The sequence below is a fragment of the Euprymna scolopes genome, chromosome 3, assembly GCF_053919585.1.
Source record: "Euprymna scolopes isolate OS-2025 chromosome 3, ASM5391958v1, whole genome shotgun sequence".
NCBI classification, from domain to species: domain Eukaryota; kingdom Metazoa; phylum Mollusca; class Cephalopoda; order Sepiida; family Sepiolidae; genus Euprymna; species Euprymna scolopes.
Window position 1 is genome coordinate 63,909,796 of NC_136484.1, and position 21,521 is coordinate 63,931,316.

Consider the following 21,521-nt stretch of genomic DNA (forward strand, 5'->3'; position numbering starts at 1 on the left):
CACTCGGTACAAGAAGAATGTTGGCAAGATTTTTTTTAACAAGCGGGAAGTCTGTGCAGACAAATGTTAATTTCTAAAATCACCACTTGGCTGTATCACAATGATATTTTTTTTTTTAAATCACCAGAGTTAAGCTACATTGAGTCTTGTCACTACTTAGATGAGTGACCATTTGCGAAAACAACGTACAGTAAGTTTAAAAGTAACTATAAAGGCATTTTAGTATCCTTTGGGAAGGTATGAATCCATCTACTCTCTAGTCCTATCGTAGCTATTAATAGAATATTATTATTACTATTAATATTAAATTGCATTCTTTCTTAGTAGGCATTTAATCGGTTACCAACCATAAAATTAAAACAATGTGTTTTTATGTAACTTGCAGAGCAGTAAATCATATTAGCATGACACTTTGTGATAGCTTGTGGCACAAATTGATGAGGTTTATTCACTGCTGTAGTTTTAGTTAGGCGGAAAAAAATTTTTGTAAATGTTTGCCTATTTTTGCTACACTGATCATCATTATAAAATACAAATATCATATTTCGTTTACAATGGTCTCTATATTCCTGTTTGAATTAAACTTGAACACGTGTCTGACGAAGAGGTAAAATTTTGAAATATCATGTAGGGAACTTTCATCAGACTAGGCTGATGCCAGTAAGAATATGTTATAAGAGTATAACCCCCCCCCACACACACACACATATATATATTAGTGATGGGACGACTCCAATATTTTTCCCAATTTCGATACAATTGCAGATTCCATAATAAATTCTCGATTCCAACACACCTACCGATTCTGATCCTTTATAAATCTATAAATATTTAACTATAAAATGGTTATTTTCTCTTGATTACTGTGGTGGCGTGATCTATAGATTTTAGTTTTGCTGGAAGTTTAAAATCGATATGATTGTATTATTACTACTACCAGCAGTTTAAGCAAATTTTGTTTTTGTCCCAATCTAAATGTCGTTTATGCAGCTGGATTTTCCGCACATTAAAATCTACACTGTATTTTATCCTACACTTGTGTGATATTTGTATAAGCAAAAGGAAAGCACATGGTATTTTCACACTTGTGCACTTGTAGGTTATTACCGCTGAGCTATCAAGAAATACAAATTAATAGTTTCCTTTTTTTTAACATACGTGCACTGTCATTCTTGGTTGTTGATCTGAATTATTGCATTATCTAGTGGCTGTTTAATTTAGATGAATAAAACCTATGTAAGGAAACACAAGGAGACTTGTTGATGGTTTTAAAGGTTTTATTGGTGATAGAAGTTCGTTCACAAGGGAAGAGACCAAAATTAACTTCTTACAAAAGAAAGGCTCAAATTAATTCTTGCTTTTGAAATTTTCTTACTTCCTTAAAAATGGTTGATGAACGGAGAGGTCTCGAGGAAATTTTCTCTTAATTTCTGCATTGTTAGCTTGTCTTGTGTGGTCCACTTCCCCACCTGAAACTGTTCCAATCCTCGAACATATGATTATTTCTTATGAAATCAGTGACACTTGCTTCTCGCACATTTGGTCTAGGGTGTTAACCTCTGAATCTTTGCATCAATTATGTCAGGTGCACTGAGTTCATCTCCATTCACTGCTAGCGTGTCCTGAACACGTATTTAATGAAACGCTCTCAAAATTCATATTCGTTAATATAATCTCTACCTACCGGTGGAGGGGGTCCCAAGTAAATAAGGACTCCATAGAATATGAACTCAGTATATCTTATTCCACATTCTGAGACTGAAATCTTTGGATCATCCTTTTTTTTTTTTCACATTCACAAACTGCTTTTTAAAGTGAAACCCATAATCCTAAGGTAATGTTTCTTTAATTGCAATATATTTTATCGTTTGGTTTGTCTGTTTTAAATTTGAAAACCAAAACGATTCAGTATACATGATTAATTGAATGCACACTTCTATTTTCCTCATAGGTGGGGCTCCTAGGTTTGACCTTAAGACACTCTGTAGCGATGCCCTATTTGGGAGCTGTGTGTAATGTGGAAGTATTCCTTAGTCAGCATTGTTCCTAGGTCGACTTTTGCTCAGATAGGTAATACCTGTTAAGGTATCTGGTGCTACTAATATAATGGTGTACAAATATAGTGGCCTCCTGATAAAAAATACATCAAACATTGATATTGATATTGTTTTTGTTTTTTCTTTTCCCTTCATTAGACTCAATCATTTTTGCAAAGTCAAAAACAATTATCTCCAACAAAACAATCAATAAACATTAGGAGATATAAAGAACTTGAAGCATAACAACTTTCTTCCAAAATCACTTGACTTGACATTAAATAAACCCAAAATGGTTGACATGTCGTAAAATACACAACCAAATAATCAAACATAGATAAGGGCATTGTGGTTTCCTGTTCCGGTGTATTTAAAAATTTTTTTTTTTTTTGCTCTCAAAGAATGCTGACCACAAATTTCTTTCAAATAATATTTCTACAAGAGCTAATCTACATAATATATTGCTGGTTCCGTCATTAGTTATTCTCTATCTAACGTTTTGAAAAAGGCAAAACGACTTTAAAACAGACCACATTTGTGAATATTTTTCTTTTTTACAACGGCATCACCACTTATCAAAGCTCAGAGTCCGCTCAAGGATTAGGGTTAAAGAGCGTACGGTAGTCAATTAGACAATATAGTAATCCTTAGTAATGGAAAGTCGGTAAAATTGTTAACTGAAGTGGAACTGCTCATCAAGAACTTGTTTACGTTGGACTTGAAGACAACCATGTTGTAGTCAGTTGGAAAGCAGGAAAACGGAAGACAGTTCCACTAATTAGCTTTAATAGGTCTAATCCGACATCCCCAGACAATAATAAGAAATTGACCTCCTTTGACGTAGGTCCTGGATATGACCTTAAACTATATCCAGTGGTGAGGCCCCAGCTTATGGGCTTTGGGGAGTGTGGAGCCACCCTTTAATTACCATTGCTCACAGGTCCACTCTGACCCGGAGTTGTAGTACATGTTAGGGTTCCAACTATGGGTTAAATAGAAACCGACTTGAAAACAACAAATATATTCTGTTAAAAAAATTTTCTTCAAAATCTTTGGATTCGGCATTAAATAACGCAAGAAGGGTTGATATGCCGTAAAACAAAAACAACCAACCAAATCCCTTGACATAACCTTGTTTCTGAATATCATAATATATGATCATGGTTTTAATGGCGTGAGAAAGGAACTCCCAACAATTTCGGCATGCAGCGTTTCTTCACTGCAGAAACGAGTGAGCAAAACGTTATGTAAAAAAAAATTTTTTTTTAAATGGAAGCACAATATGACTTTCTAAGCATTTATTAGTACTTATTAATTTATCTCATTTGTGTAAGTTTTATATTTCTAAGAACACAATGGGCGCTATTTTCAGAGAAATGTTAATAAATTCACGTTTGTTGCGTGTTATTAGTTTTTCTGTCAGAAAAATATTTTCTGCCCTATCCGGAAAAAACATCGATTTTAACAAAACATTTGTTGATTCAATATATTTCTCATTTCGTGAATTTCCACAGGCCTGCTAATTAACTTAATATTCCACCAACAAATTCCTTGTCACATATCAAAAAAACATTTTAATGTTTAATAGATGTACTGAGACTAAAGCTGCCTTTATGACTGCCAGCAACCACTGTTAAAGAGTAATAAACAATGGAAGAAATTTGTATGCTCAGTCCGTGAAGTCCAAAGTAGCTGAGCAGTGGCTTGGTTCCCACCAATTTTGGCAAATAGCAAGCAGGGTACTGAATAGAAGTGTGTGCTCTATTCCAACCACCATCAATGGACCTGAGGTAATCTCCTCAGCATCAGACAAAGCCAAATTCTTTGCCAAAAACTTTGCAGCTAATTTTACCTTATATGATCAGGGCCGCCAACACCCCATATTTTTTCCTTTGTCTGAAACATGCTATGCGACATACAAATATTTGTGCGTGATGTTGCAAAGCTAATCAAAAACCTTGATTCTAGTAAAGCAACTGGTCCGTACGGCATTCCTAGTAAAGTACTCAAAAAAACTTCAACCAGAACTAGCTTTCATACTTACAAAGTTGTTCAAGAATAAAGAGAATTGCTTCCCAATACCATGGGAAACCTCATCAGTATGTCCCGTATTTAAAAATTCAGGTGATCGGTCATCTCCCTCTCAATACAGACCAATAAGTCTCCTGTGCGTCATGTGTAAGTTGCTGGAATCTTTAACTAAAGAAGTAGTCAATCATCTCAGCAAAAAAAAACCCTCCTCAATGACATGCAACATGGTTTCCATTCTGCTAGAGCTACAGCAGATGTGTAAACAGTTATATCTCATAGGATTAGCGAATCTCTCAATGGAGGCTTCCTTTCTAGGGCAATTGCTCTTGACATATAAAAAGCCTTTGATAGGATATGGCATAAAGGTCTACTCCACAAAATCTCCAGCTATAACGTAGCTGGAAATATCTTTTCAATTATTAAATCATTTCTATCTAATAGGTTCATAAGAATAGTGGTTGATGGGCAGGAATCAGAAGCTCACAGTATTAATGCTGGGATTCATCCTGGATCCAACTCTCTTCCTAATCTACATCAATGATCTCCCAAATCACATCTGAAGATCATGTGTAGGCATTTATGCTGATGACACTACTATCTATGGCAACTCTTAAAAGGCCATAAACGACTAAGTTCTCTCTGATTCTCTCTCCTCTAATCTTAATCATGTAGTGCAATGAGGAAAGAGATGCATCCAAACCAAGCGTCCATCTTTACATCATCAACACCCTGATTCCCGTCTAGCATCAACTGAAATGAATGGCTCTCGTCTGGGGGAGGCTCCATGTTTTGACAAGCTTCTAGGTCTGACCTTTACTCATGATCTGAGATGAAAGACATACATCAAATCCTTTGCCAAAGCTGCTGGAAAATGGTGGGATTGTTTTACTGCTGCAGTAGATATTTCACTGCGGATGCAGTTCTCTACCTATATAAGAGCCAAGTACATCCTAGGGAGTACTGAGCAGGAGCTGCTAGAAGCAGCTTATCCTGCCTTGACAGAGTTCGAAATGGACTTTGTAGCCTAGGTGGGGGATGCACTTTTTTCTTCCTTGCAACCTCAGAAACGTTGTAAGCCTATCTCTGTTTTATCGTTATTTTCATGGCAAATGCTCATCTGAGCTCCAATCTATGGTCCCCCTGTTGTTCAAACTTTCACGTAAAATACTCGTCTTACTGAAACTACTATCAATAATTTCCCACACTCTTTATCTGGATAGCTGGTCCTGGATATGATCTTACACTATATCCAGTGGTGAGGCGGGTTTTGGGGAGTGTGGAGCCATCCTTTAATCGCCATTGCTTCCAGGTCTACTCTGACTCAGAGTGGTAGTACCTGTTAGGGTCCCAACTATGGGTTAAATAGAAACCGACTTGAAAACAACAAATATATTCTATTAAAAATGTTTTCTTCCGAATCTTTGGATTCGGCATTAAATAACCTGAAAAGGGTTGATATGTCGTAAAACAAAACCAACCAACCAACCCAGGATAGCTTCATTATAAAAACCTTGCACTAACAATAATATTACTATCATTAAAACTGTACGAAAATAGATCCTAGCTAATTTTGGCTTTGAAGTTGTTGTTTTTTTTTTTTCTGAAGCTTTTCACATCGTGCTCTATGCCTTGTCTATATAAGACACTCCTGGACTATTCATCGTGATCTATACCCACCAGACAATGACTGGCGATGACAATTCTACAAATAAAATAATAAAAACGTCATTGTTATCTAAGGACATATGGATATTAGTGTAAACACTTTAATAGTAAATAAAGAGTACATTAAGGCATTTCATGTTCGTATGTTATCACCTTTCACATATTAAAAAAATGAGCTCGTCGGATTAGCAAACATGCTGATTGGTGATTAAGTTGATATCGTTAAATTAAAATAATTTTGACTTTCTCCATTTTAAAATCAATTGTTCCAAAATTAAATTATATCGTCCTGTTAATTGAAACAGTTCAATTTTAAATAAATACATATTAACAAGTTACGTTCCTATAAATTGATTTGGAAGATATTTTGCTTCCAATTATTCTCACATAAAAAAAGTGGGAATATTAAAAAATAAAGAATTAAATTGCTAGAATTTTAAATAGGAAATATATTCGTATTTATTTATTTAAAGAATGTTTAACGAACAATGACAATTATCGATTATATAAATCTCACTTGTCTGTTTAAATGTATGTATGTATGGGTATGTATGTATGTATGTATGTCTACTTAACACTTTCGACAGAGGCGACGGATTTTCACGAGATCGGTATCATTTTGAAGCTCGACCTTTCGGACGACAAATATAAAAAAATTGGCTAAAAACCTTAATTCCTTCACCATCATCTGGACACTTTTCTACAGGGAGAGCCGTTTTTTTTTTTTTTTTTTTTTTTTTTTGCGTAGTCATTTTTGCAAGTCATCGTACCGGTTGGAATAACTTTACTAATTTCAACGTTCTGAACTTCCGGTCGCGTCATAGACTAGGGGTAAGACGACAGGTTTTCTTTCACTTTCTTTTCCGACTTCGTGTCACGGGTTCGAGCCTGTCTGCCTACTACCACTTTTTTATGTTTTTTGCCCAACACACACCTCCAAACAACCGGGCATCGTCGGGACCAAGGTTAGTTTTTATATAAAAGAAAGGGACATTTTTATTCTTAAAGGTATTCATCCTGTGAGACATTTCAGAATGATTATTATTATTAAAATAAGCATATTGATGTCGTGGTCTTTCCATGGAGCCCTTCAAGTAGAAAATGCATATCATTATTAGGAAGTTATTTGAGCTTGGTATATGACTTTGTTTTCAATAGCATTACCAGATAGACACGACAAACGTATACATTATGATACGTTATATTTATGTGAATTGAACCATTGTGCAAAACTAGACATTTTTTATTACATGGTTACTCAAACATCTCTGAGTCTACTTTTCTTTCACTTCAGTAATTTGACAAATTAAAATAATGTAAAGAATCAGGGATAAATGAATTCACATCTATATCATTTTTTAGTAAAATAGTATTTAAAATATGTGTATATTTTACTTAAGAGAACGTCGTCGAAAACATACATTATATTTAATGAAATAGTATACTTTTAAAAACTAGTGTTTATATATACACATATATATATAGTCATACACAAACAGGCTTTCTCTGTATCACAGCATTTCAGTGTGGGTAGACTAGCAACTACCTCACACACATATATATGACCACATTTAATTACATGAATTAAAATATGAAGATATAATTTTATGCGTAAATTTTTAGTATTTACATCAACAGTGCTCAATACATAGGTAGAGCTAGGTAGAGCTTATGCCTGACGAATTTTCACGAGAATGAAATGCGGAATATTCTGCTTAATTGCCATCTATATTTTCATAACTTATATATATATAATTAAAATTTACAGTTAAATTCCGTAAATAAAAAATTCACGACAAATTTTTACTTCAACAAGGAATGTAAACATTTAAAGTTTTTTTGTTTTTTTCTTTAATCCATGAATTTTCAATAAATGGCTCATATCATCAGCGGAAATGTTTCTTAGCAAAATAATATTTATAGGCAGTCATGAATTTTGATATTTACATTGAAAATTTAAAAAAAAGTTTGCATGAAAAGATTAAACGAAGCCACGATTAAAAAAGGATATTCTATGGTGTAGTTTGGTATAATAAATAAAAATAGAGGCACATTCGTAAGATCCAAAGCAATGAGGAATGGTATAATCCAGACTAAATGGAAAGTTTTTAATGTTCAAATGTTTACATATGATGTAGTCGATGAAACATGATAAAATCCATTGTAAATTGTAAAATTTCCCTAATCGATGAAATGCTTGTTAGATGATATATACCGAAAATGTCGTGTACAACTAACATATCTATATATTAATAGGATAGCCTTTGTATTATTTATTTTGTGTGTACTGTAACGCTTACATCCGAGTGACTGTCATTTAATTTTTATGGACTTCCATTTCTTGAAATAAATAATTTTACTAAGAATTCGTCATAAGTTTGGGTCTCGATTATAGCTGACGGCACTCCAGAAATCTTTTTTTTTTTTTTTCTTTTATATAAATAATTTTATCAAGAATTCTTTATAAGTTGTGGTTCTGGTTTCGATTATAGCTGAAGGAACTCAAGTTCATAAATTTTGGTTTCGGTTTGGATTCAAGCTGCTGCACCCAAGTCATATGAATATGTTGTATTTTTTTAATCACAACTTTATAATCTATAAAAATCGATAGAACATTTACTCTATAATGATATATACGAGATCTGCAAGAATTAAAATATATTTAAGCATACTTTACAACTGGGCTACGCCAGGCGTCCTTGCTAGTGTAGATAAATACTTTTGCAGTTTTAACAAAAGAGCTACAATAATATCAGAGTATCTCCGTTTACGCTGGACATCTACAGAATGTCAAGATCAATATATTATATATGAATGAGTCCCCTGTGGAATTTCCACAGATCTGCTAGTTTTAAATTAATATATTAAAAATATAATAGAATATTGGCCCACTACGGGAGAGATAAAAATGTAATCATATTTTAATATTTGATGGGACCCTATGAAATTCATGTACATACCCACATATACACACTAAGATAATATCCGTCTCGGACGTATTCAAGCAATGTGTATTATATTAGTTTATAATTTTATTTTATTTTAAGGGGTGTGGTAGAGAGTAGAAAGGTTGCGGGAGCACAGCTTCTAAATGATACGGCTAAAAATATAATCTGCCCATGCTACTCACAAATTGCCCAGAATATATATCCCATAAGTTTAGGCATTTACTCTGCACTTGCATATTATTGATGCTTATCTGCATTAGTTCTGTTAAAATTAAATTAGATAATACAACTCAAAATTTGAGGTAGAGAAACTGTTGTCATTATAATTTCTTTTAAAATCTCATTTATTTTAAAGGATTTTTTTGGAGGAGTAGTGAGTGTCATTGTGGGTGTCCCACTCATAAAAAGAATAAAAGATACCTGAAAAGGATATACCCATGTGACTTGTTTTGTTGCCTAGAGTATATATTTCATAAATATTGGTTCATTAGTTTAAGAAGAAATGCATAAGTAAAAATATGATACTTGAGTGTAAAGTAAAAGGTACATTAAATGGTTATATTTTATCCAATGGGGTTTAAATTCTGGCAAGATGTAGTTTCATCTAATACCATGCAAAATAGGTGTGAAGGGGCACGGAGGATGGAAAGCTCAAGAAGGCAAGGGGAAATCTAAAACGACTGGAAACAAGGCCAAGATAATCGAAGAGAACATAGAGCGCCTGGTATTCCTAAAATGGTCACCCATTTTAGTACTACTCTGACTAAGTTGCTTAACTTTACCAATTTCATAGAAACTAGGGTATTAATGTGATTATGCTGTATATAAAATTCCTCATAATCATTTTACTTCAATATTATAGGGACCCTCAAAAAGATTAATTAACTAGACAATGGAGAAGGGAAACTGGGCATTGGGTTAACTTTAAGCAGCTTTGTAACTTTTGCTTCCCTTTGTTTTGATCTTTTAGTCCTAATAATCTGCGAACGTTGTTTCTGACAATAGAGGAAAATTGCTGTTTTCTGCTGTTTTTACTGGTTGATATATCAAGATTTCTAACCTTCTCATATTATTCATCATCATTCATATCTCTTAACTTTATCCTTAAGCGGTTTTCAGCCTTGATAGCTGGTGACTCTTTCAAAGCAAAACAAAAATAAAGAAGAAAAAAAAAACAGTGATTTATTGCATTTATGTTAAACAACACAAAAGCGTTAACTATTTAATTATTTTTTTTAAAGTTCTCTCAAGCCACTCCAAGACCTTTTCTATTTGTGCAAGTTTTATGCTCTTAAAACGTGTTGCCTCAACTGAAGGAGTGACTTGTAATATTCGTTTGAGACAAATTGGTCTAATAATGTCAATGTGCGTGCTCTGTTTGCAGAAATCTCACTGAAACATTGATCAAGATTATCACGGTGTCCATTTGTTGTGACCAAGTCTTTGTTCCGAGCGTTGTCAAATGTGTATTTTAAGGATTCGATTGATTTATAACCTTTGTTCAATAACAACCCATTGTGAAAGAACAATTAGAAATCAATACTTATTTCCATTTTTTCCCCCTTGAAAGCAGAGTTAAAAAAATGCTAAAATGTAAATACAAAAAGTAATTATGACTGAAAACCTTATTATCTCTCTTTGTGAATTGAATTCATTGGGCTGAAATGTTCAGTTCTGACCCAGATTAATACTGGCTCAAATCAATTACGGCTGAATTATATGTGCCTTTAAAAGGAATCAGGCAGTATCAACTCAGGAGAGGTGCAGATTGCACAACCCTCGTTTCACAATCACATGTAAAAGCACCCTTACAGGTGGTATTCATTGTTTTCTAAGATTGGACAAAGGCCATGATCAAAACTGATTTATTATATACCTATAGCTAAGAAGAAATGGGTCATAGTTTTCACAAAAGGACTAGGGTGTAAATGATCACTAGATATGATAGAATTTGAGCTCGTACTTGTTGATTCTTCCTCGCTCTCTCATATATATATATATATATATATATATATATATATATATATATATATATAAAGCCGTATTCCTGTCTGTTTGTTCACAGTATACGTCACATATGCCATCATAGCAGATGATATCATAGCCAAAAAGAAAAAAAGAAACGGTTCAAAGAGAGTGGAGCAAAAATGAAAGTAAAGATTCCCGGCAATGCTGGGTAGATTGTCTAGTATATGATCGGTCCAGTGGTGTGGGCTTTAGGAGAGTTGTACGCATAGATATAAGAACATTACTTATATATATATATATGAGTAGTGTTCTTATGTCTATGCGTACAACTGTCCTACAGCCCACACATCTGGACCGATCATGACTAAACCTGACATAATGATATTCCCCCACCTAGGGATGGTGCACACCATTTTCAAGGTCAAGGTCAAGGTCATAGCCTGTATATATATACTCTCCTACAGCTTACACCAGTGGACCGATCATGATCAAACCTGGCATCATAATGGTCTCTTACATAGGGATGGTGCACAGTTTTTCAAGGTCAAAGACCCATGCAAAGCGTAAGTATCTGGGCTAATATATATATATATATATATATATATATATATATATATATATATATATAATATAGTGATTTAAACGTTATGAGGGTTTTTTGAAGCATGAAAAACGATGTTACTTTTTGTATTTAGTATTTTTATTATTTTTTATATTTCAAGCGGACCCCGGCTCTTGGTCACAAAAATGTATCGAAATGAAAAAGAAAATGAAACCCGTTGAAAGAACTGGAAATTTGTAGTGTGGACAGCGTTCATTCCTAGCAGTCATGTTCGAAAAAGTTCACGTGAAATATTTTAGCCGTTTGTGGAAGAAGATTGTGTTTCTTAGTATTTTTTTTAATGTTGCAACATAAACGAGACGCAATTAATTTCAATATGTATAATGGAATTGAAACGAAATTGTTAAACGGTAAAAATAAAGGCTAATGTCTGTTGCTCGGCAGAGTCAGGAGGAAAGAGGAGTAAGAGCTTCAGATTTCACCTTCTATGTACTCAGTCACATGATTGGACATGCCAGGGAGAAAATGGATTTTTATCTCGAGCCGCGAGAATTAGCTCGTGCCTGTGATTGTAGCAAATTTTGGCTGCGACAGAGGTACCTTATTTTTCTTTTGACAGTAGTGCTGTCCTACTACCTTGGTATGAATATTAAAGACCTTAATTATAAAATTATGTACACTGTCTTATCTGGGTATGTACAACTCGGAGCACTCTTGTTTTGTGGTGACAGAGTAAAAACTGAATTCACAATCGAGTGGACTATTATCTCTTCTCTTTTCTACAGTCTCTTTCACACATAAATATTGCTAGCCTTTCTCTACTGTATCGTTATGCGTATGATAGATGCTGTACTAAGTTTTCATCTTTGGTCCCTGCCTCCTGTAAGTCATTCACAACAAGTACTCGCCAAGCTACAACTATAGCAAAGAATGTTACTTTCTCTGTATAATAAAAACCAAATGGAACTTCTACAAACAAAGTTCCGTTCCTAGACTATTCCATTAATGTGACTAAATAGCACAAAGCTGCTTCCAAACCAACAACATGTTAATCTTCAAGTTTAATATAAACAAATGCCCATTAAGCCTTCCTCTTGGATAATTAATGCCTCTTAAGTAATCTTCTGCCTATTAAACTAGTTATCAATCTTCTCATGGTGGCAATGATTGCCAAACTGACAATCTCTTTAATCGTTGTGCTCGAGTTTTTTTTTTGTTTTTTAATTACATTTTCACCTCAAACAAGGCACATTGCCACTTTGATGTAGGGGACTACAATCAGGTACATAAGCTACAGAGGTACTATGTAGGGAGTCGGGCAGCAAGATGTCGGTTCACGTTACACTTAAACATCTGCATGTCAGTACAGTTGGGAAGCAGGGACCTGGAAGGGAATTCCAAAATCTAGCGGTTCTGGGGAATAAACAACTGGAGTAGAAGGCTTTCTTACATCTAGGGATCTCTACTCTGAAGGGGTGGGATTTAGCTGCTTGTCGGGGGTATTTACATTGAGGGGGTACAAGTGCATGCAGTTCGTCGGAGCATTCACCATTAATATACTTGTAGAACAGGCAGAAAGATGCAACATTCCATCAATGGGACAGAGGCTGAAGCTTAGATGACAGTTCAGGACCTATCAGGTTGGCGACTCTCTTTTGAACTTTGTCAAGGAGCGAGAGACTAGTAGCAGATGCACTAGCCCAAATATGACAACAATACTCCATACATGGGCGAATGGTGGCCTTATAGAGGTACAGGATACTTTCGAGCGTTAGTAGCCTTCTAGCACGGTAGAAAGAACCCACCTTCTTCACAGCGGTCCCAGCAATGCTCTCAATGTAATTGTTCCAACTCATGACTCCTGTGAATGTTAGGAGCCTTAATAAATGGTGACTCGTTAGTAAAAACAACGGTGGGAGGAAACCCACGACCCTATTAATATTTATATAATACTAGCAGGCAGTCTAACGTTGCCCGGTCATAAGATAAACTTAAATATAATATTTTAATTCATGCAGATTACGTATTTATTATTATATAAACAATTCTTTATCGATTATTATATTGAACCTAATATAGTAGTGAGATCAAAACTAATATATAATTTGGGTGCCATCAGCTAGAATCAAACCCCCCACCACCACATACACACACATATAAATTCACCTGGCATTCATTTTTTAAAAGATGGAATCACCCGATCGTCGAATACAAGATACAAGCAAGCAAGCAAGCAAGGCCCAGTTTTATAATCAATAATATAAATCTGACCTGTCTATTTAAATGCATGTATGTATGTATGTATGTATGTATGTATGTATGTATGTATGTATGTATGTATGCCTAAACTTTTGACAGAGACGAGAGATTCTCATGAGATCGGGATCGTTTTGGAGCACGACCCTTCGGACGACAAATATCGAAAAATTGGGTAAAAAGATTGATTTCTTCACCCTCAACTTGGCACTTTTCAAAAAAGGGGCTGCCGCTTTTTCCGCCGATATTTTCGAAAGCCATCTCCTCTTTTCGATTGACTAGCCTTAATTTAAAACTTTGCCTCTTCCGATTTGGCGATGGACGCAATGACAAAAACGTCATGTTTTTTTTTTGGGGGGGGGTTCATGTTCTTTTCCTCCCTCGCGGTACGGGTTCGAGGCTGCTTGCCTATTACCACTTTTTTTGCTCAATACACACCTCCAAACACCCGGGAAACACCGGGTACCCGGGCTAGTTTTATATAGATATAGCTATTTTGTATTGTAGTCTTACTGAACCCCCTTATTCTTACAATTAGGGACAAGCAGCCGACACTTTTTTTTTCTGGTGTGAATACTACTTTCCAACAGAATATTCATGTTTTATTTTTTTCCAACAAAAAATAGACACGCGCTTTTCCGTGATTGCAAAAGAAACATTGTACGCTTTATCTTTGAAGAAGTTTTTATGTATCCGGCAAAAATAGAAAAGCTTAAGATTAATTTACGTGCGTCAGATTTCTGGCATGAATATTTGTCTTAATGTCATTAAGAGATTCTCGCCATTATCTTTTGCAGGCGACAATAATACTTAAAGGAACTTAACAATGAATTCTTCCTTGCGGTTGGCTTATTAAGAAAATAATAAATAAATACAAATAAGAAGAAGCGATAAATAATAATAATAATAATAATAATAATAAAGATGAACATTCTGAGAAAACTAAACAAAAAAAAAAAATAGAAGGAAGAATTTAAGCAGACGTTTTATAATATTGGAGACAATTTATTGTTCTTTTTTGTTTTGTCATTATTTAATGAATAGATGATTCCGCCCACTCCCCTATCACTTTCTTTCCTCTTCTCCGTCTTACTCCCTCCCTTGTCTTTCCTTCGATTTCTCCCTTTCTTTCTTGTTCACTTTCTGCCTCTCTCTCTGTTTCTCTCTCTCTCTCTCTCTCTCTCTCTCTCTCTCTCTCTCTATTTCTACCCCTCTCTCTGTTTCTACCTCTCTCTCTCTGTTTCTACCCCTCTCTCTCTGTTTCTGCCTCTCTCTCTCTGTTTCTGCCTCTCTCTCTGTTTCTGCCTCTCTCTGTTTCTGCCTCTCTCTCTGTTTCTGCCTCTCTTGCCTTCTGACTCTCTCTCTCTCTCTCTGTCTTTCTCTCTCTCCCTCCCTCCCTCTCGCACACGCTTTTTTCGTTTCTCTCACTTTCTGCTTAGCTTTTTCACTCCTCTCTCTCTCTATCACTGGCTTCCCCCTCTTTCTCTCTCTTTCGTTTTTCCCGCTTCTCTTTTTGTCTCATCCTCTCTCCCTCTCTCTCTTCTATTTGATATTCTTCTCTCTGTCTTTCTCTCCTCACCTTCTCCTCTCTGTGTGTCTTCTTTCTCTATTGTCCCGCACTCCAATTCTTTCTCTCTCTCTCTCTCTCTCTCTCTCTCTCTCTCTCTCTCTCTCTCTCTCTCTCTCTCTCTCTCTCTCTCTCTCCCTAGCTCTCTACCACCTTTTTTTTTTCCATATTCTATAATTACAACTTTGAATGAATCATAATTTCATGCCAAAAAAGATTAGTTGCATGCGAACTCGATTGAACTTTGCGGCCTTAACATCGGACATTCGCTTTTGGAATTTCTTGCTTTTTCAATCATTAAAATTTAAACTGAATTTCAAATTCACAAATGGACACACTGGAACCTTTTGATGTTGTTTGAATGTCGTTTCATGGTGTATTAGCTCGGATACATGTTTAGCTAAGTTAAAAAAAAAAAAGAACTAATTCTTAGAAAAACAATCATTGAAAGGTAAATAAAGTTAGCTTATTAAGATAGTTGTTCTATTCAAAATCACACTTTTTAATACAGGCAACACGGATAAAACATTTTGTCTATCTACAATTATATAAAAGGAACTTTGTGCGTGTGAGTTCGTTCCCTATGGACTCCGTAACGAGTAGGTCGATTGCTTTGAAATTTCGCACAAATGTACTTTGTGCCTGGCAGTGTTCTTAGATGGGCTTTGTATCGGAATGTCTACGATAAGTATAGATAATCGAAAACATTTGGCGAAAGAAAGAACAGACGATTGTGACTGAAGTCAACGGGTTATACTGCTTAACAGTTGTAGCAGTTACATAGAACTATTTTCTCTAGTGAATCAATGCTCCCTCTGTGTTCTTCGGCCAGAAGCTGACCTATCAGCTAACAATGTATTGATTCATCTGCTCCCTAAAAAAATCTTGAGGGAATGTCAGTTAGTCTAGGACGGGCGTTCAGCCAAGTAACACCTCTTCTCTCGTCCCCTGTCCACTAGAATCGGCGGCCTCCATTTGAGACAGCTGCCATTAACTGGGGACGACACAGTACTGACCGACCGATGACGACCTAAAAAAAAAAAAAAAAAAAAAAAAAAAAATCTATTTCTTCTTCCTTTTTCACAGTCCGACCTGCCAGTTCCTGCTACCAATAAATATTCTAAGTTGTTATCGTTAAAAAGAAGTTTGTTGTTCTTTTGTGGCGTGTTCTTTAAATATATTTTATTAGGGGTAAAACAATTATCTCTCCTAAACATTACACGTGCATTTCAGAAGTTATATTATCGCATCAGCAGAAAGGCTCGGCATAAAAATCAATAGTAGATTCTTAGACATGACAGGGGCGAATTCGAAATGAATGCTGCTGTTTAGATCACAACTGAACCATGATACTTGACTTTTCATTTTAAATTTTAATTTAAGCCATGACATAAAATAAATTTTTATCAAATTCGCTGCGAGGAAGGTGGGCTCTCTCTATCGTGCTAGAAAGTTACTTACGCCTGAAAGTATTCTGTATCCCTACAGGGCCACCATTCGCCCATGTATGGAATATTGTTGTCACATTATGGCTGGTGCACCTGCTACTAGTCTCTCGCTCTTGGGCAGGGTTCAAAAGAGTCGCCAACCTGATAGGTCCTGCACAATCCCTGTCCAATCGACGAAATGGTGCATGCCTCTGCATGTCCTACAAGTATTTTGATGGTGAATGCTCTGATAAACAACAAGCCCTTGTACCCTCTCGACATAAATACTCCGATAAACCCGACAAGCAGCAAAATCTCACCCCTACACAGAGATCCCTAGATGTAAGAAAGCCTTCTATTCTAATAGTTAATTCCCCAGCACTGCTAAACTCTGGAACGCCCTTCCGCGTTCCTGTTTTCCCAACTGTACTGACATGCAGAAGTTCAAGTGTAATCTTGCCGTTCAACTCTCTACATAGTATCCGTGCAACCCCCTACATCAAAGTGGCAATGTGCATTGTTTAGGGTAAAAATGGAATTACTGGATGAAACGAGCCCAAAAGGGTTGATATGCCGTAAGACAAGACAACCTAATCATCAGATATTGTTTAATGTAATTTATATAAAAATAATGTAAATCTACTGTTCTCACATTACGGGCTCCATTTCTGATTTCTACGGATTATTCAGATGGTGGCTTCCCATTCAGGGAGTTAGGATCTTGTTAATAGATGACGCACAGCTATGGAGGCGGCTTTTCTACCTTTTAGCTTTGGGTCGCATTATGCTGCAGTGGGGAGCAATTAAATACTACCATTGTTATAATTTATCTAGATTACATCTTCCCGCCTCCCTAGTTTTCTCCTCCCTTCTTTCTTCTTCACCTACCATGTTCCTCTCTCTAGACATGCACATACAAAACTCGAGTCGGCGTAAAGTAAATAACTCTATGAAAAAAAAATCATTTACTTCCCTTTAGTTTAAAACAAACTATATGATAATATTAAAAGATGTGTGAACGTATTGATAATATTAATTGATATAATTGACCATTAAACCAGCACATAATGAATCTTTTTCTTTAAACTTTAGATATAATACATCCGAGGTTACGTCAATGAAAAAAATACTGACTTTGAGTTATTGTTCTGCATTTTTCAAGTTTTAGCTAGGTATATAAACAGATATTTGCTACTTATTTAATAAACTAATGCGGAGGGATCCCCCAGCCAAGTCCAGTCGTAAAATATGTTAAAATATATTTTAATTCATGCAGATTTAATATTTATTACTACAAAGCCAATTCTCTATTGAATATATATATATATATATATATATATATATATATATATATATATATATATATATATATATTTATTTATTTATTTACCAGTGGTGAAAAAACCGGACTAGAGTGCTCAATGTGTAGTCAGAGCAGTATATAGGAAATTTATTACTGTGAGTCCAGAATGAGTTTACAAATTGTTTCAGCTAGAGGAAAATCCTCAAAGAGAGGAAAAAATCCAACTAGCATCGTCAAAATTCATAGATGGACTAAGTTATAAAGTCAAATAAGAATGGATAAATCATAGATAAAGGGGAGTTAGAAAAGAAGGGAGAAGTGGTGGGGAGAGGACGTTGGAGTTTAAAGTAGTAGGAGTGTATTAAAAAAAGAGAGGGGTTTATAATTAAATATTAATTATGTGTAAATTCTTATATACGTTTTTTTTTTAACAGATAAAACGGTAATAAAAAAAGCATATATATATATATATATATATATATATATATATATATGCTTTTTTATTACCGTTTTATCTGTTTGGTTACATATGTTTCAGATGTTGGACCATCTTTACGATCTAACAGCCTTGTCAGACCTTACAGAAGTGGCTGTTAGTATTAGCAAGAAGTGTTTTAGAAGAAACAAAAGTGGAGAGGGGTTGAGGTAGGAGATAATAAGGGGGGAGGGAGGCGGGTATTGACAATATTTCAGTTTTGAGGGTTAAGATACATCAGATTGTATTGTGTGTGTTGGGGTAGCAGATTCAGGTAGGCGTGGGTGGAGATATATGGATATAGGGAAGGGAAGGTGGAGAGAGGATGGTAAAGAAAAGAAAAAGGGAGGGGGTAAGGTGATGAAGGGGGGAGTTTCAATTTTTTAGGTTTTAAATTTTAACTGCCTTTTGCTTGTTCCGTAAGGTATATTAAGTAGATGAGGGAGAGCGAGAGGGAAAAAGAGAGAGCGGGAAAAGGTTAGTGTTGATGTCATGTCTTTTGACAGGTACAGGGTTCATTTAAAATTTTCGTAGTCGCTATACGTCGACCTTTTCCATTTCAGTTTACAGTGGGTTGTTTTTTTATAATACATACGTTAACGCACGCGCAAATACGTATACATACACATATATGTACATTTCTTCACATCCATATACAGACACATACGCACACACACACAGACATATATAAACAATGTATATGCAGACATACATTGATCTCTATGCAGACATACATACACATACACACAACTTATACACATACACTCACAAATATATATATACACACACACACACCTACCTATATACATATATGTGGAGATATAGATCTCCAGTAAGAAGTAGATGCACATATACATACATACATACATGATGATTGCAACGTCTTGTCAGACGAGTGCCACTCCCTCAGACATTTAAAATCCATGAGCCCAAATGCCTGAGGGAGTATCTATACAAAGATGATGTTACTGAGTCTTAGCTTTGTACGACAGCTAAGTCTCTCTCTCGGTTCAAAATGTTGAGATCCAGCAACAAGCAAGAGCAAGATAGCCAGCAACAAATTAAACTGCTGACCAGCTTAATGCGGGTACTGGTCTCCCGCTTTATGGTTTTTTAAATCAGAGATTTGCTTCTCCTAGAAAGATTGCCTTCACCACGGCTTACGGGAGCCCTCTCCACCCCAATACACATATACACACACACACACAAATATACACGGTGCTAGTTGGCCGTTGACCCAGAAAAAGAGTTCATTCATTGAATAAATGAATGAACGTACATACATACATACATACGCATCTACTCCTATACACGTATATACAATTACATAAATATAGATATAAATAAAAATATAAATATACAGACATATATATAATCATTCAAACACGGTAGTGTATGAATATATGGTTAAGTGACAGTTTTAGTCATTTAGAACTGCTTTAAAACTTCACTGCTCACTCATTTTTCAACAAAATTTCAAACAATTATTACAGTTTATAGATCGCCTTCTCAGCTATATTGTGAAAAAATTTTCAATTTTCGTTCAGTAAAATAAGTTATGATTAATTTTCTGGTGTTCAAAATCGTAAAAATATGTAAGGAGGGGAGCGACGCTTTTTATGACTGGTTTTCATAGCAACCACATCGCAGAAAGAGAAGTAACAAATGAAACAGAGTGAAAGGGAGATAATTGGAAGGATTTTATTGAAAGCAGACGAGTGCCGTACATTGTTATTACATATGTGTTTATGGAGGCAAAAAAATGAGGCTGAAATTAAACAAAGAACGAGTGAGTTTATTGGAAGCCTGGAAAACTCATGGGTTACAATAGAAAAATGCAAGCATGAAAAGTAATATGATTAAGCTTAAACATGAAAAAGGAAAGGACTAGTTGGAAAAAGAAAAGGACAGGATATTCTAGTAACGATATAATAAATTTATAACTTAAAATATTGCAGCATTAAGAATCTTTTTTAAAATTCAATTTATAACATATAAGCAATTCTTAATGCTGCAACATTTTAAGTTATAAATTTACATTTTTTTACTTGAATATCTTGTCCTTTTCTTTTCCAGTTTTAACAACTAGCCCTTTACTTTTCCATGTTTAAGATTAACCATATTACTTTTCATGCTCGCGTTTTTCTATTGTAATATATATACTAGCAGTTCAGTTCAGCTCGGCTTTGCTCGGGCCCTATGTACTGTTCATAACTTTATGTGCATATATATATATATATATATATATATATATATATATATATATATACTAAATAGTTTGAGTCATGTCCAGGTAAGCTACATCTAAATTTCAAGTGTTTAGACCCAAAATTGGCGGAGGAATTTGGTAGAATCTGCAAAGGTGAACTCTTTCAATTTTAACCTCTTAGCAACCAAATTTTCGCCCCGAAACTGATTAAAAAGCTTGTTGCATGTCTAAATAACATTTATGTAAAATTTCAAATGTTTACACCCAAAAGTGGCTGAATAGTTCACTAGAGACTGCAAAGGTAAAATCTTTTGCATTTTGACCCCTTGGCAGCGAAATTCTTGGCCCAAAAAACGATTAAAATGCTTGCCCTATGTCTGAATACATTTTATGTAAAATTTCAAATTTTTAGACCAAAAATTGGCTGAGTAATTTGATAGAGATTGCAGAGGTCAGTATTTTTTTTAACTTTGACCCCAATTTTGACCATTAACATTTGTTTTCGGCTCAAATCAAATTAAAACCTTTGATATATGTCCAAGTAACCTACATCTAAAATTTCAAGTTTTTAGACATTAATTGGCGGAGGGGTTTGGTAGAGTTATCAATGGTCAAAGCATTGGACTTTGATCCCTTAACAGCCAAATTTCTGTCTGAAAGCCGATTAAAGATTTTCCCAAATCTCAATACCCCTTATGTCAAATCTCGAGCCTGTAGACTGAAAATTGACAGAGTAGTTTGGAAGGGAAATGTGTACACACAGACAATTTCACTTATATACAGTCATCCACATAGAATACTGTTTCGTTGTATCATAGCTCATCAGTGCTACTAGACAAGCACCTTTCCTTAGAGAGATTGAAACTACAGCCATCGAGTTCATTGACAACAGTTCTAACCTCCAGCCCATGGGATTGGTGCCCGCAAACCACCTCCTCAAATGTCAATTTAAATAGACACTCGTCCATGTGACTTCAATAAAAAGACACAAAACTAAATCAGTACTGTGTATATATATATATATATATATATATATATATATATATATATATATATATATATATATATATATAT